The following is an 11,762-nucleotide window of genomic DNA, read 5'->3' on the forward strand; positions in this document are numbered from 1 at the left end:
TGGATTTTGTTTCTTAATCCACCCTGCCAGTCTGTTTCTTTTGACTGGCAAATTGAGGCAATTTACATTTATGGTTATAACCGATATGTGTTGACTTATCATTGTCATGTTATTTACTTGCTGTTGGTTTCCTACTTTTTCTACCTGTTTACTTGCTTGCTCTGCTTGGGAGTTCCTTTGTATTCCTGAAATTGTGGTCATTTTTTTCTCTGTCTAGAATATCTTTTAGTACTCTTTGCAATGATGGTTTGGCACTTATGAAGTTCTTTGGTTGTTCTTTGTCATGGACATATTTTATTTCTCCGTTGAATTTGAGGGATAGTTTGGCAGGGTACATCAGTCTTGGTTGAAAGCTGTTTTGCCTCAGGACCTGTAATACTTAGCTCCAAGCTCTTCTTGATTGAATTGTTTGTGTTGAGAAGTCTACTGTGATTCTGATAGGCTTTCTTTTATAGGTAATGTTTCTTTTCTCTAGCAGCTTTTAATATTCTGCTCTTTTGCTGAATATCTGAGATCTTGATTATTATAAGCTGGGTGTGGTTTTATTTTGGTTGTGGCTACCTGGGGTTCTATATGCCTCATTTACCTGTTCTTCAGAATCTTTTTCCATGCTTGGGAAGTTTTCTGCCATTATTTCTGCAAATATTCTTCTTATATCATTTGTGGTGCCTGTGCTGCTTCATTGACTCCTATTAGTCTTACATTATTTCTCTTTTCCTCATCTTGCAGCTGTTGAATTGATTTTTCCTGGATCCTTGTTGATTTTAAGAGATCCTTCCTGTCACAAAATCATTAGCTGCCATTCTGTCTTCAGTATCTGAGATTCTATCTTCAGCCTCATTCAAGAGGTTTTGCCTGCTTTCAATGGAAGTTTTGATTTCCTGGATATCTCTTTGGATCTGTTTCATGCATTCTAGTTCTGACCTGTACTGTTCATTTAATATTTCCATCATTTTCCTACACTCATCCATTTTTTTGCATATGTCTTCATTAGATGTGCTGAGCAGTTCTTTCATTATTAATGTCATTTCTTTTTTTACCTGAGTGATTATTTCTGATCTGATTTCTTCTATGGCCTGTTGGAGTTGTTTCTTTACTTCAGTTGTGATCATTTCAGAGATTTCAGGTATGTGACTTCCAATTTCTACTATGTCAGTGTCTCCTGGATTTGTTCTGGGTGGAGTTGAGTTCTGAGATTGCATTTTGCTCCTTCATCTTGTCCTTTTGGATGTCACATGGAAAGTGCTGAGCCAAATGCTACCCAGGCAGCTCACTGAAGGTCTCTAGGGACCTTGGTTTATCTGGATATCAGATGAATCCCAAGGTGGTAGAGAGCAGTGAACCACTGGGCCCAGGAACACCAGGCAATTGGTGGGGTGTACAGCTCAGACCACAGCTATGGTGGGAGAATGCTGACCTTCAGTACCAGGGTCTCCAGACCATCAGCAGAAAACATGGGCCTTAGCTGTGAACCCAGTGGTGGCCAGTCAGGGGCCGCTGCTCTGGGTTCCTCAGGTAGCTGGTTGAGGAGAGCAAGCCTCACCCTCCAGCAGAGAGGTCCCCAGCAACCGGCTGTTCCTGTGATATTTTCTGTCCCAAAGGGACAGGGTAGGTAGTATGTGCAGGTCTCATGAAACTTTTAAATTTGATATGATTCCATTTCTTGATTCTTGGTACTATTTCCTGATCAATAGGGATTCTGTTCAGAAAGCTCTTGTCTATATCTATGGCTTGAAGAGTTTTACCTATTTTATCTTGCAAAAGATTGTGTTTCTGTTTTAACATTTAGGTCTTTGATCAATTTTGATTTTAGTGTAGTACACGGTGAGAGATACGAGTCTAGATTCAATCTTCTGCATGTGGACAGTCACTTTTCTTGACACCATTTATTACAGAGCCTATCTTTCTTCCAGCGTATGATTTATTTACTGATTTGCATATGTTGAACCATCCTTGCATTCTTGAGGTGAAACCTATTTGGTCAATTTTACGATTTATTTCATTCTGTTTGCCAGTATCTTTTTGAGGACTTTTGCATTTATATCTGTTGAAGAGATTGGTATACAGTTCTCTTTTTTGGTTGCATCTGACTTTGGAAGTATTCCTCCTTTTTCAATTTCATTAACAGTCTTGAGGAATACTGATGTTAGAACTTCCCTGAAGTTTGTGAAGAATTTAGCAGTGAACCCCTCCAAACCTGGGCTTTTCTTAGTTGGTAGGTTATTACTGCTTCAAGTTCATTGCCTGTTATTGGATTAACTAGGGTTTTAAAAATCTTCTTGGTTCAGTTTTGTTAATTCATGTGTATCAAGGAATCTATCCATTTTCTACAAATTCCAATTCATTGGAGTACAGGTTTGGCAAAGTACTTGTTAACAATAGTTAGTAGTAGTTCTAACTTTCAGCAGTGTCCACTGTGCTTCATACAGTTTTGTGATTGTGGTATTTGGGACACATACAATTAAGACTCTTATGTCTTCTTGATGAATTGATTCTTTTATCATTGTATAACGTTCCTGTCTCTGGTAATTTTCTTTGTTCTCGAGATACTTTTTCAGATACTAACACAGCCACTTCTGCACATTTTGATTAATATTTGCATGATGTACATCTTCCCATTCTTTCACTTTTAATCTGGCTGTATCATGGTTGGAGTGAGTTTCTTATAGACAGTGTATAGTTAGGGTTAGAGCACTTTTATGTAATGTATTTATTGAAAAGTCAGGAGTTAAGCCTGTTATTATTAATGTTTTTGGTTTTTGTCTGTTCTTGTTTTTTATTTCTGTTTCTTTTTTTCTTCTGGGTTGCTCAAGCATTTTTTAGAATGCCATTTTCATTTATGTATAGTGTTTATGACCATCTCTTTATATGATTTCTTTTAGTGTTTTACTTTGTGTATTATATCCTATAACTGACATAATTTACTGATTCTTTTGATGATTGGGATGGCTTGTAGAAACTTTATCTCCAATTACATCCCTTGCATTACACCTGGTTGGGGTTTGTGTCTCGATGTCTCCCCAAAACCTCATGTAGTCATGGGGAGGCAGGCTTTTCCAAAGGCAGCTAAATCTAGAGTTTGTGACTGATTCATAGTGCCATTCTGGGATTAAGGCTGGGTGATTGCTGGATCACTCCACTGATTGGATTGGTACCGCCCTAATCCCAGCAGTCTGGATAAGATGAAAGGGACAGAAAAGAGGCTTGCTTCTCCCTTTTGCTCTTGCTGCCTTTGGTATCTTCTGCCTCCACGAACTATTGCCATGTGCCACCCTGCCTTTGAGCCAGCTGATTATGGAGTGAAACCTCTACAAACTATGAGCTCAATAAACCTTTCCTCCCTTCATTTTGAGTGTTGGGTATTTTGTCCAGCAATAAAAAAAGTAACTAAACACACCAGTCTTAAACATTTCCTCTGCAAACGTTAAGAGCCCATCCAGCTGCTATTGCTTTTGTTTTAACTGTCTAATACAGTCTGGAAGATCCAAGGAAATATAGAGGGTCTATTGTATTTACCCTTATATTTGCTTACTATGATTTTGCTTTCCTTCTATTATTTACTTTCTGGTCAGAGAACTTCTTTTAGTCATTTCTTTAGAGTGGTCTATTGGTGACAAATCCTTGTCTTTATTCTTTATCTGAGGATAGTCTGACTTTAATTTCTTGAGAATATTTTCACTGGCCATAGGTTTTTCGTTTGACACCTCTTTTCCTTCAGCACTTGAATCATGTTGTGCCATTTCCTCTGGTATCCATGGTTCCTGATGAAAAATCAACTGTCACTTGAATTATTTTTCCTTTACAGATGAAGTGTTGCTTTTCTTTAGATTCTTTCAGGAATTTGCTTTAGTTTTCAGAAGTATAATTATGATGTATATTAGTGCTGATTCCTTTGGTTTTCTCCTATTTGGATATTCACTTAACACTTTTTTTGTTTTGCTAAATTTAGAAAGTTTTTGGCCATTATTTAGTTGGTTTCTTTTCAGGCTGCCCATTTTCTCTTCTGCTTCTAAGACTCCATAATACAAATGCTAGATGTTTGATCATATTCCCACATGTTTAGGGTCTGTTTATTATTTTTCAGCCTATTTCCTCTGTTAATCAAACTGGGTACATTTTTGGTCTTTTTGTCTAAGTCACTGTCCCTTCCATTAAGTTTTAAAATTCTGGTTATAGTCTTTCAGTCCTAAAATTTCCAAGTGGTTCTCTTTTTTCCCCTTTTACTTCTTGTGGAGACTACATATTTGCTAACACTTCTTTCAGTTGTTCCAGGCATGTTTGCATCTGGTCATTGAAACATTTTTATGTTGGCTGCATTAAAATATTCATCAGTGTTCTAACATCTGTGTCATCTTAGTGTTGGCATGCATTGATTTTCTTTTTTTTCATTCAGTGTAAGATTCTCCTGAGGCTTGGTGCTGTGAGTGTTTTAAGACTGAAACCTGAACATTTGAGTATTATGTACTGGAACTCAAAATTTCACTGAAATCTTTGCTTCAGTCAGCTTCCTCTGACACTGCTCTGGGAATAGGGTGCTGCCTGTTACTGCCAGGTGAGGTAGCAGTCCAGGTTGCTCACTGATAGCCAGTGGTTTCATTGCTCAGGGTGTATGTGTATTGGGAGTTCCAGCTCCCACTAGTCCAGACTTGATGGTCCCAACTGTGAGGGCTACAAGGCGACCTCATCACATTGGGTCATAGTGAAGGTCCTGACTGTCTATGAGGTTTCCTCTGGTACCATCTCAGCTGGCACAGGGAAGGGTAACTCATTAGTGTGAAGGACCAGTGAGAGTCTAATCCCTCAGTAACACCACCTCAGTGGGGTGACGCGCAGAGTGATAGGGCACTTTCTATAACCTGAAGAGTGTGGAGGACTGGGCTCCCAAGCTGGCCTTTCTTGCTTGAGATGGTGTGGGGATGCAGCCACAGTTTTTTCCATGGTGTTTGGCTGGAATCATGGTTACTCTCTAAATGTTTCTGTCTTGACAAGCTGCCCTTTTCCTGGTCCTTAAGCTTTTGTTAGGGATCTTTTTGTCTGTGCCCACTGGGATTTCCAGGTTGCCATCTTCTGCATCTTCAATCTCAGATCTATGGTGCAAAAAGGAAAGCCAAGACTCTCAATATCATGTTGTTCCTCAGATCCTGGGGTCTGCAGCCAGAAGTCTGGCTTCTCTGTATCTTTCAGTGTTTCATATATAAAACTGAACATTTTAGTTATACTTGGTAAGAGAAGTTAGGAAAAGGATACCTCCTCTGTCTTCCCAGAAGCAGAAGTCCTGTCATTAACTTTTAAATGTCCATGCCAAATAATAGGAAAAGCAAGTGGAAAGCATAATGCCTGAGACTTTGTATGCAAATTCACCCTCAAGATCCAATAAGATCACCTCCAGAGAAGCCTTTAAATTTTTTTCTCATCATTTACAATGCCTTGTTTGTTAACATTTTCTTGAAGTAGGTGTCATCTAATTCTTGCAAACTTACTTTCTATTAGGTTATCCTAGGACCACTGTGTTACATTTTCTAAGGAGAGCTGAGGGAACAAGTGCAAAATTGTTCAGCAGCAGTCACTTCAAAGTAAATCCAAATGCTGATACATCTAACTTTCTGGGGTGGGAGGCTCAGATCATCAAGGCTGTGAGACTGGTAGGGCCTGAGTGTTGAACACAGACTTTATGGTTCGTATCGTGAAGGAGTGATGGATGTAAGAGACTGTTCTTGGAAAAGACACATTAGTAGGTTTCCTGTAGCACTTCATAATGAGCAGTTAATTTTAACCCACTCTAAGGAGAAAGGAGTCCTCGCTGTCTTTCCAACTTAATTTTTTTGGGAATCACTATAGTGACAAATACTGTTATAAAATATACAGAGGAAAGCAATTAATAAGTGCCCACCAATGATGACGTGTTGCCAGACTTCCTGTGAAATGGAGAAGTGGTGTGAAGACCAGGCCATCTATTGGCCTCTCTTGTAATTAATGATTAATGTGCTTTTGAGTCCAACTTTTCCATTTGTATGTTGTTTCTCACTAGGGATATAAGTGGAAACTATTTATTTTTGGATCTGGACCCTAGACACTTTTAGGACTTGAGAATTCATCAAAGGAAGACTAAGACCTGATTAAATAACTTCAGAAATGTAGATGATTTTAGAAGTTACTAATCCATTTGACCCAGAAGAAAATATTGTATTTCACATTTCAAGCAGTTCTAACACAGCAGTTGACTCTCACCACATCCTCCGCTGTTGCATTTTACCAATCAAAAAATTTATCCTTGGCAAATAAATACCTTGATGTCTCAGTCTCAGCCCTACTTGTTTGTGACATCGAATTGATTTTTCTGAAAGTCAGTTACTTTGGTGTTCCAGGCCTGGCCCAGTGTCTGGCCCAGGGTAGGTGCTTGACAAATATTTACTGATTGAATTGGCCATGGGAGATATGTATGCTCCATGTCTCCAAAGAAAAAGGAAGGTTGGGGTCAGTTTCAGTTTGGCCTTTGTAGTTGGGCTGGATTTCAGATGAGTAAAGACATTTACTTAAGTTCTGGGTTCCAAGTTTACTTTATCAATAAGACTTGAGCTTTGGAAACAACCATGGATTAGTATGGGTCTTATAGCATAGTCTTGTAGAAACATTATATTGCCAATAATCATACATATATATAGGTGTATTTGCATATACACAAATATGCATCTATATGTCTGCCTATCTATCATTTGTCTATCTCTCCATCCATGTATTTATCCATCCATCTACCCATCTGTCTATCTATCATCTATCTATCTATCTATTTATCTATCATCTATCTATTTATCATCTATCATCTATCTATCTACATTTGGCCTTCTGTGTCTATAGGCTTTATATTCTCTGATTCAACCAAAGACTGATTGAAAATATTTTTAAAAATTGTGCCTTCCCTAAACATGTACAGATTCTTTCCTGTCATTACTCTCTAAATAATGCAATATAACTATTACATAACATTTACATTATACTAGGTATTATAAATGATCTAGAGATGATCTAAAGTACTACACATGAGAGGTCTGTAATTCCAGCATTCAGGAGTCTGAGTTAATAGGATTATTGCAAATTTGAGGCCAACCTGGGCTACACCGTGACTGGAAGCCCAGCCTGGCCTACAAAGTGAGACCCTGTCTGAACACCCTCCCTGAAAAAAGAACTATATGAGAAGATGTGTCTAAGCTATATGTAAATATAAATAATATGCCATTTTGTTTAAGAATCATGAAGCATCTTCAGATTTGATTGTCTGTTAGGATATTTCAATTCTCCTTGGATACTTAGGAATCTCTCTCTCTCTCTATCTATAAATGGTATATACATAAGCACAGAACAAACACACACTAGTTTTCCTTTCAGCTTCTAGACATGTGCTACCAATTCAGGTGGCACATTGGAGGGTTCTCTGTGATATTTTAGTATCTCTCAGGATAACAGTGTCTTATGGTTGCAGTTGATATATGCTTTATAGAGATAAGTGCCCACCTGGTCATTAGGATGAGCCTGGTTGTGTACAATAGTCACATAACCCTGAAGTGTCACAAGGCTACACCTGCCTGTAACAGAGGCTGGAGGAGGTGAGTGTTTTTAAACTAAGCACGTTGCTGCCCAGACCAGCTTGAGATTATGTCACTAGGAAAGAAAAGAAATAGAGGATGGATATTTAATTGGTAGTCTGTATTTTCTTCCATACCACTAAAGAGTGTATTTGTATTCAGTTATTTATCTTGTGCTAGAAAGCTTCTGAGCATTCATTTTTCAGTGCTTATTAGGATGAAAACACAATGACACAATCACTTTCTTTTTAGGGATGGCAAGAACATCTGTGAACTTGTTTTTCTGGCCAAATGAGTCAACCAAGATGGGAGTATTAATTTGTTTGAACAGTTGTGTGTTGACATGGTACTGAAAAAAAGATCATAGTAACACATATGCTTAGAGAAACAGTACTAAATTAAGCAGTGAGAAGTGAGCCTCCCTAGATGAAGGGAAACACTGGTAGAGTGCTTTGCTATGGTGGAGATTTTAGACTTTGCTGACCACAGACTTACAGACACTATAGGGTTCGTATCACCCCTTACCATGGAAGTGTGCTGAAAACAAGCTCTCTGAAGTCATCCACCTAGGCTGAGCTCGGGAGCTGTGTTTGTACCTATCAAAGCATTATTTTTAGATTTTTCTGTTTCCCTCCTCTGTATTTCACTCCCTCTCATCCGCTTTCATTTCTCTTCTTTTTGATGCCTTTCATTTTTTTAACCTTAAGCAGACCATCCTATGATGTAAACACTTAAACCCACAAAACAACATGCCAGGAAAGTGTTCCTGAAAGTTCTGTTGCTACCATTAACTTCTAGCCCCACATTCTTTCATATGAGAAGTAATGAAACGTTTTTATTTTTATTTTATTTATTTTTATTTTTATTTTATTTTTATTGTTCACTAACTTTCTGTCACTCAACTGTCCTTTTTCAATTGCTATGTCTTCCATGTGAAAAGAGATGGCTCAAGATATTTACTACAGATGAAAGCATTAATGGCCAGTGAATTAGAAACATTTGTTGAAGTTGCCTGTGTTTAAAAATGGTATGATCGCTACATAGCTTTAATGCATGAAAGTCTTTAAGGCATTTCCTGATCCCACAACTCTTGTACTGAAGGCAATATCATTATTCTTTTACTGATTTCAGATTGGTATATTAGATGAGATATTTTTAAATTGCTGCTACAAACAATAATATTTGCTCATTCTTATTGAGTACTTAATATATGCCAGTTGAAACATCTAAATGTGATATAAGTAGAATGCACCAGCTAAAGAATCTACTTCAGCTTTTTTGCAAAGGGTTTGCTGTTAGAGCACAGGGGCAGTGAAAACCCCCACTAAATCAAAGCCACATGGGAAGGAGAAGACTCACATTAATATCTTCATCATCGGACATGTGGATTCTGGCAAGTCCACCACTGCCGGCCTTCTGATTTACAAATGTGGTGACATCCACAAAAGAACCATTGAAAAATTTGAGAAGGAGGCTGCCGAGACAGGAAAGGGTTCCTTCAGGCATGCCTGGATCTTGGATAAACTGAAAGCTGAGCATGAGCGTGCTACCACCATTGACAGCCCCCTGTGGAAATTTGAGACCAGCAAGTATTATGTGACTATCATGGATGCCCCTGGACACAGAGATATTTTTCAAAAACAGGATTACAGGTACATCTCAGGCTGACTGTGCTGTGTTGATTGTTGTTGCCAGTGTTGGTGAATTTGTAGCTTTGGGTTGCATCCTTCCACCCACTTGCCCAACTGACAAGCCTTTGCAGCTGCCCCTCCAGGATGTCTACAAAATTGGTGGTATTGGTACCATTCCTGTGGGCAAAGTGGAGACTGGTGTTCTCAAACCTGGCATGGTGGTCACCTTCTCTCCAGTCAGTGTCACAACTGATGTGAAGTCTGTTGAAATGCACCATGAAGCTTTGAGTGAAGCTCTTTCTGGGGGTAATGTGGGCTTCCACATCAAGAATGTGTCTGTCAAAGATGTTCAACGTGCCAATATTGCTGGTGACAGCAAAAATGACCCACCAAAGGAAGCAACTGGTTTCACTACTCAGGTGATTATCCTGAACCATCCTGGCCAGACTAGTGCTGGCTATGCCCCTGTACTGGATTGTCACACAGCTCACATTGCTTGTAAGTTTGCTGAGCTGCAAAAGCAGATTGATCACCATTCTGGTAAGAAGCTGGAAGATGGGCCCAAATTTTTGAAATCTGGTGATGCTGCCATTATTGACATGGTTCCAGGCAAGCGCGTGGATGTTGAGAGCTTCTCTGACTATCCACCTCTGAGTTGTTTCATCTCAGCTTCATAACAGAGAGTTGCATGTTTATTATCTAAGACTTTAGTATTTTGTTATAGTAGCCCATCTTAGTTACTTTTTTCATCACTGAGACAAAATACCCCAAACCCACAAGCTAAAGAAAGAAAGGTTTTATTCAGCTGTCAGTCTGTAGAGCTATAGTCAACTGGTTCCAATGCAGGGTAACATGGCAGAGGGAAATTGCACAGGAGAAACAGTTCATGGCAGGCAGAAGGAAGCAAAGCAGTGAAGTAGCTAGAAGCAAGTGACGGCAGAATCCTCTTTCTGTCCCTTACATTCTATCTAGGTTACTCTCTCTTAGAGCAGGTAGTACCCACAACTAGAGTGGGCCTTTCCATTACCCATACTCAGATCTATGCCAAACTCATCAGTGCATTAATTTAGTAATCATACACCCTTGATCTCAGGATTGCACACTTAATTTTAGCATCACACACTCTAGATTGAACCACCTCTGAGAAGTCCCACCTATGACTGCACGAGGCTTTGGGGGGATATCTAGACACAAGCCATTACATTTCACCCCTGCACCCTAAAGACTCATGTATATCCTAAAGACTCATGTACATCCTTATATGCAAAACGCATTTAGTCCATCTCTAAGAGTTGCCAAAATTCTAACAGTTAGTTGCAGTATTGCTGAAAAGTCCAAGTCTAACGCCTCCTCTGAGATTTAAAACAAACTCTTAGCTACAAGCCCCTGTATAAACGAAAAGAAACTTCAACATTTCCAATATATAGCGGCATGAGATAAATATTTTCATTCCAAAAGGTACAAATGGGGGATACCCAAGAATGGGACAAAAGCAAGTCCAAAATCCAACAGGGCAAACATTAAATCCTGTAGTTCCATGCCCAACATCTGAGGAAATCTGTGGTGAGATAGAACACCAAAGGGTGTGGGTAACTTCATCCCAATGACACTGTGTGGTTGAAGCTCTCACGGTTTCTCTCTTGCACCAGCTTTGCTCATTCCTTGTGGATTTCCTCAGACTATTCACATTCCTGGCTTCTTCAACCTTCTGTAGTCTCCACTGCACCTTTGGCTTCACATTCAAAGCTTCACAAAGTGCCCTCTCAGGAGCATGCTGCCTGGCCTCCTGGGCCTTCTTCTGAAATCAGAGTGGAAGCTTTCCTGACCCCACAACTCTTGTATTCTGCATGCACCTAAAATCAGCACTACATGGATGATGCCAAGGTTTGCTGCCAGCTGGAACAAAAGCCAGGCTTCTTTCTCTTTTGGTGATAGGAGTCAAGCACCCTGAGCTAAGTAAAACAGAAACTTAAACTCAGAACCATTTGTCATTTCCTTTGAATCTTTAGGAGAAGGCCTTGGCTTCTTGGCAGGGCTTGCTCACATATTTGAGGTCAACTGGTAGATCATCTGACACTGGCTGGTCTAAGAGGTCTTCACTCGGGTATCTAGTGGTTGGCTAACTGAAGGTTGGGTCATAATAACTGGACCACTTGTCTCTCATCATCTAATAAAGTAACCTCACTTTATCGACAAAACCACATGAGGGTCCAAGAGGGAAGGTAAGAGAATGTAAAGTCCCCTGAGGCCTAGCTCAGAATTGGCTATTTCAGCCACATTCTATTGGCTAAAATGCCACAGGACCAGCCCAGATTAAAGGAATAGACTACGAGAGGGGCCACAAATTTATAAAAAGTGTTGGTGATACAAAGTGGGGTGGTGAACTGTGACCATTTTTCAAAGTATCTCACAGGGGCTGTTAATTCAAAATCCTATGAAGCAGCACTCTTCTTATGCCCATTTTCTTCATTAGGAAGCTGAAGCTTGCAAGAACTAAGTGACTTTGTTTCAACTCACACCTTTCCAAAATGACAGAGCTAGAATGCAAATC

At 39.5% G+C, this 11,762-nt stretch overlaps 1 pseudogene; it reads left to right on the forward strand.

The window, feature by feature from the left end:
• Positions 1-9,189: 9,189 nt before the first annotated feature.
• On the forward strand, positions 9,190-9,888 carry LOC106149803 (annotated as a pseudogene).
• The last annotated feature ends 1,874 nt before the right edge of the window (positions 9,889-11,762 follow it).

The sequence above is a fragment of the Chinchilla lanigera genome, unplaced genomic scaffold (genome assembly GCF_000276665.1).
Source record: "Chinchilla lanigera isolate Chin_1 unplaced genomic scaffold, ChiLan1.0 scaffold00053, whole genome shotgun sequence".
Classification (NCBI taxonomy): Eukaryota; Metazoa; Chordata; class Mammalia; order Rodentia; family Chinchillidae; genus Chinchilla; species Chinchilla lanigera.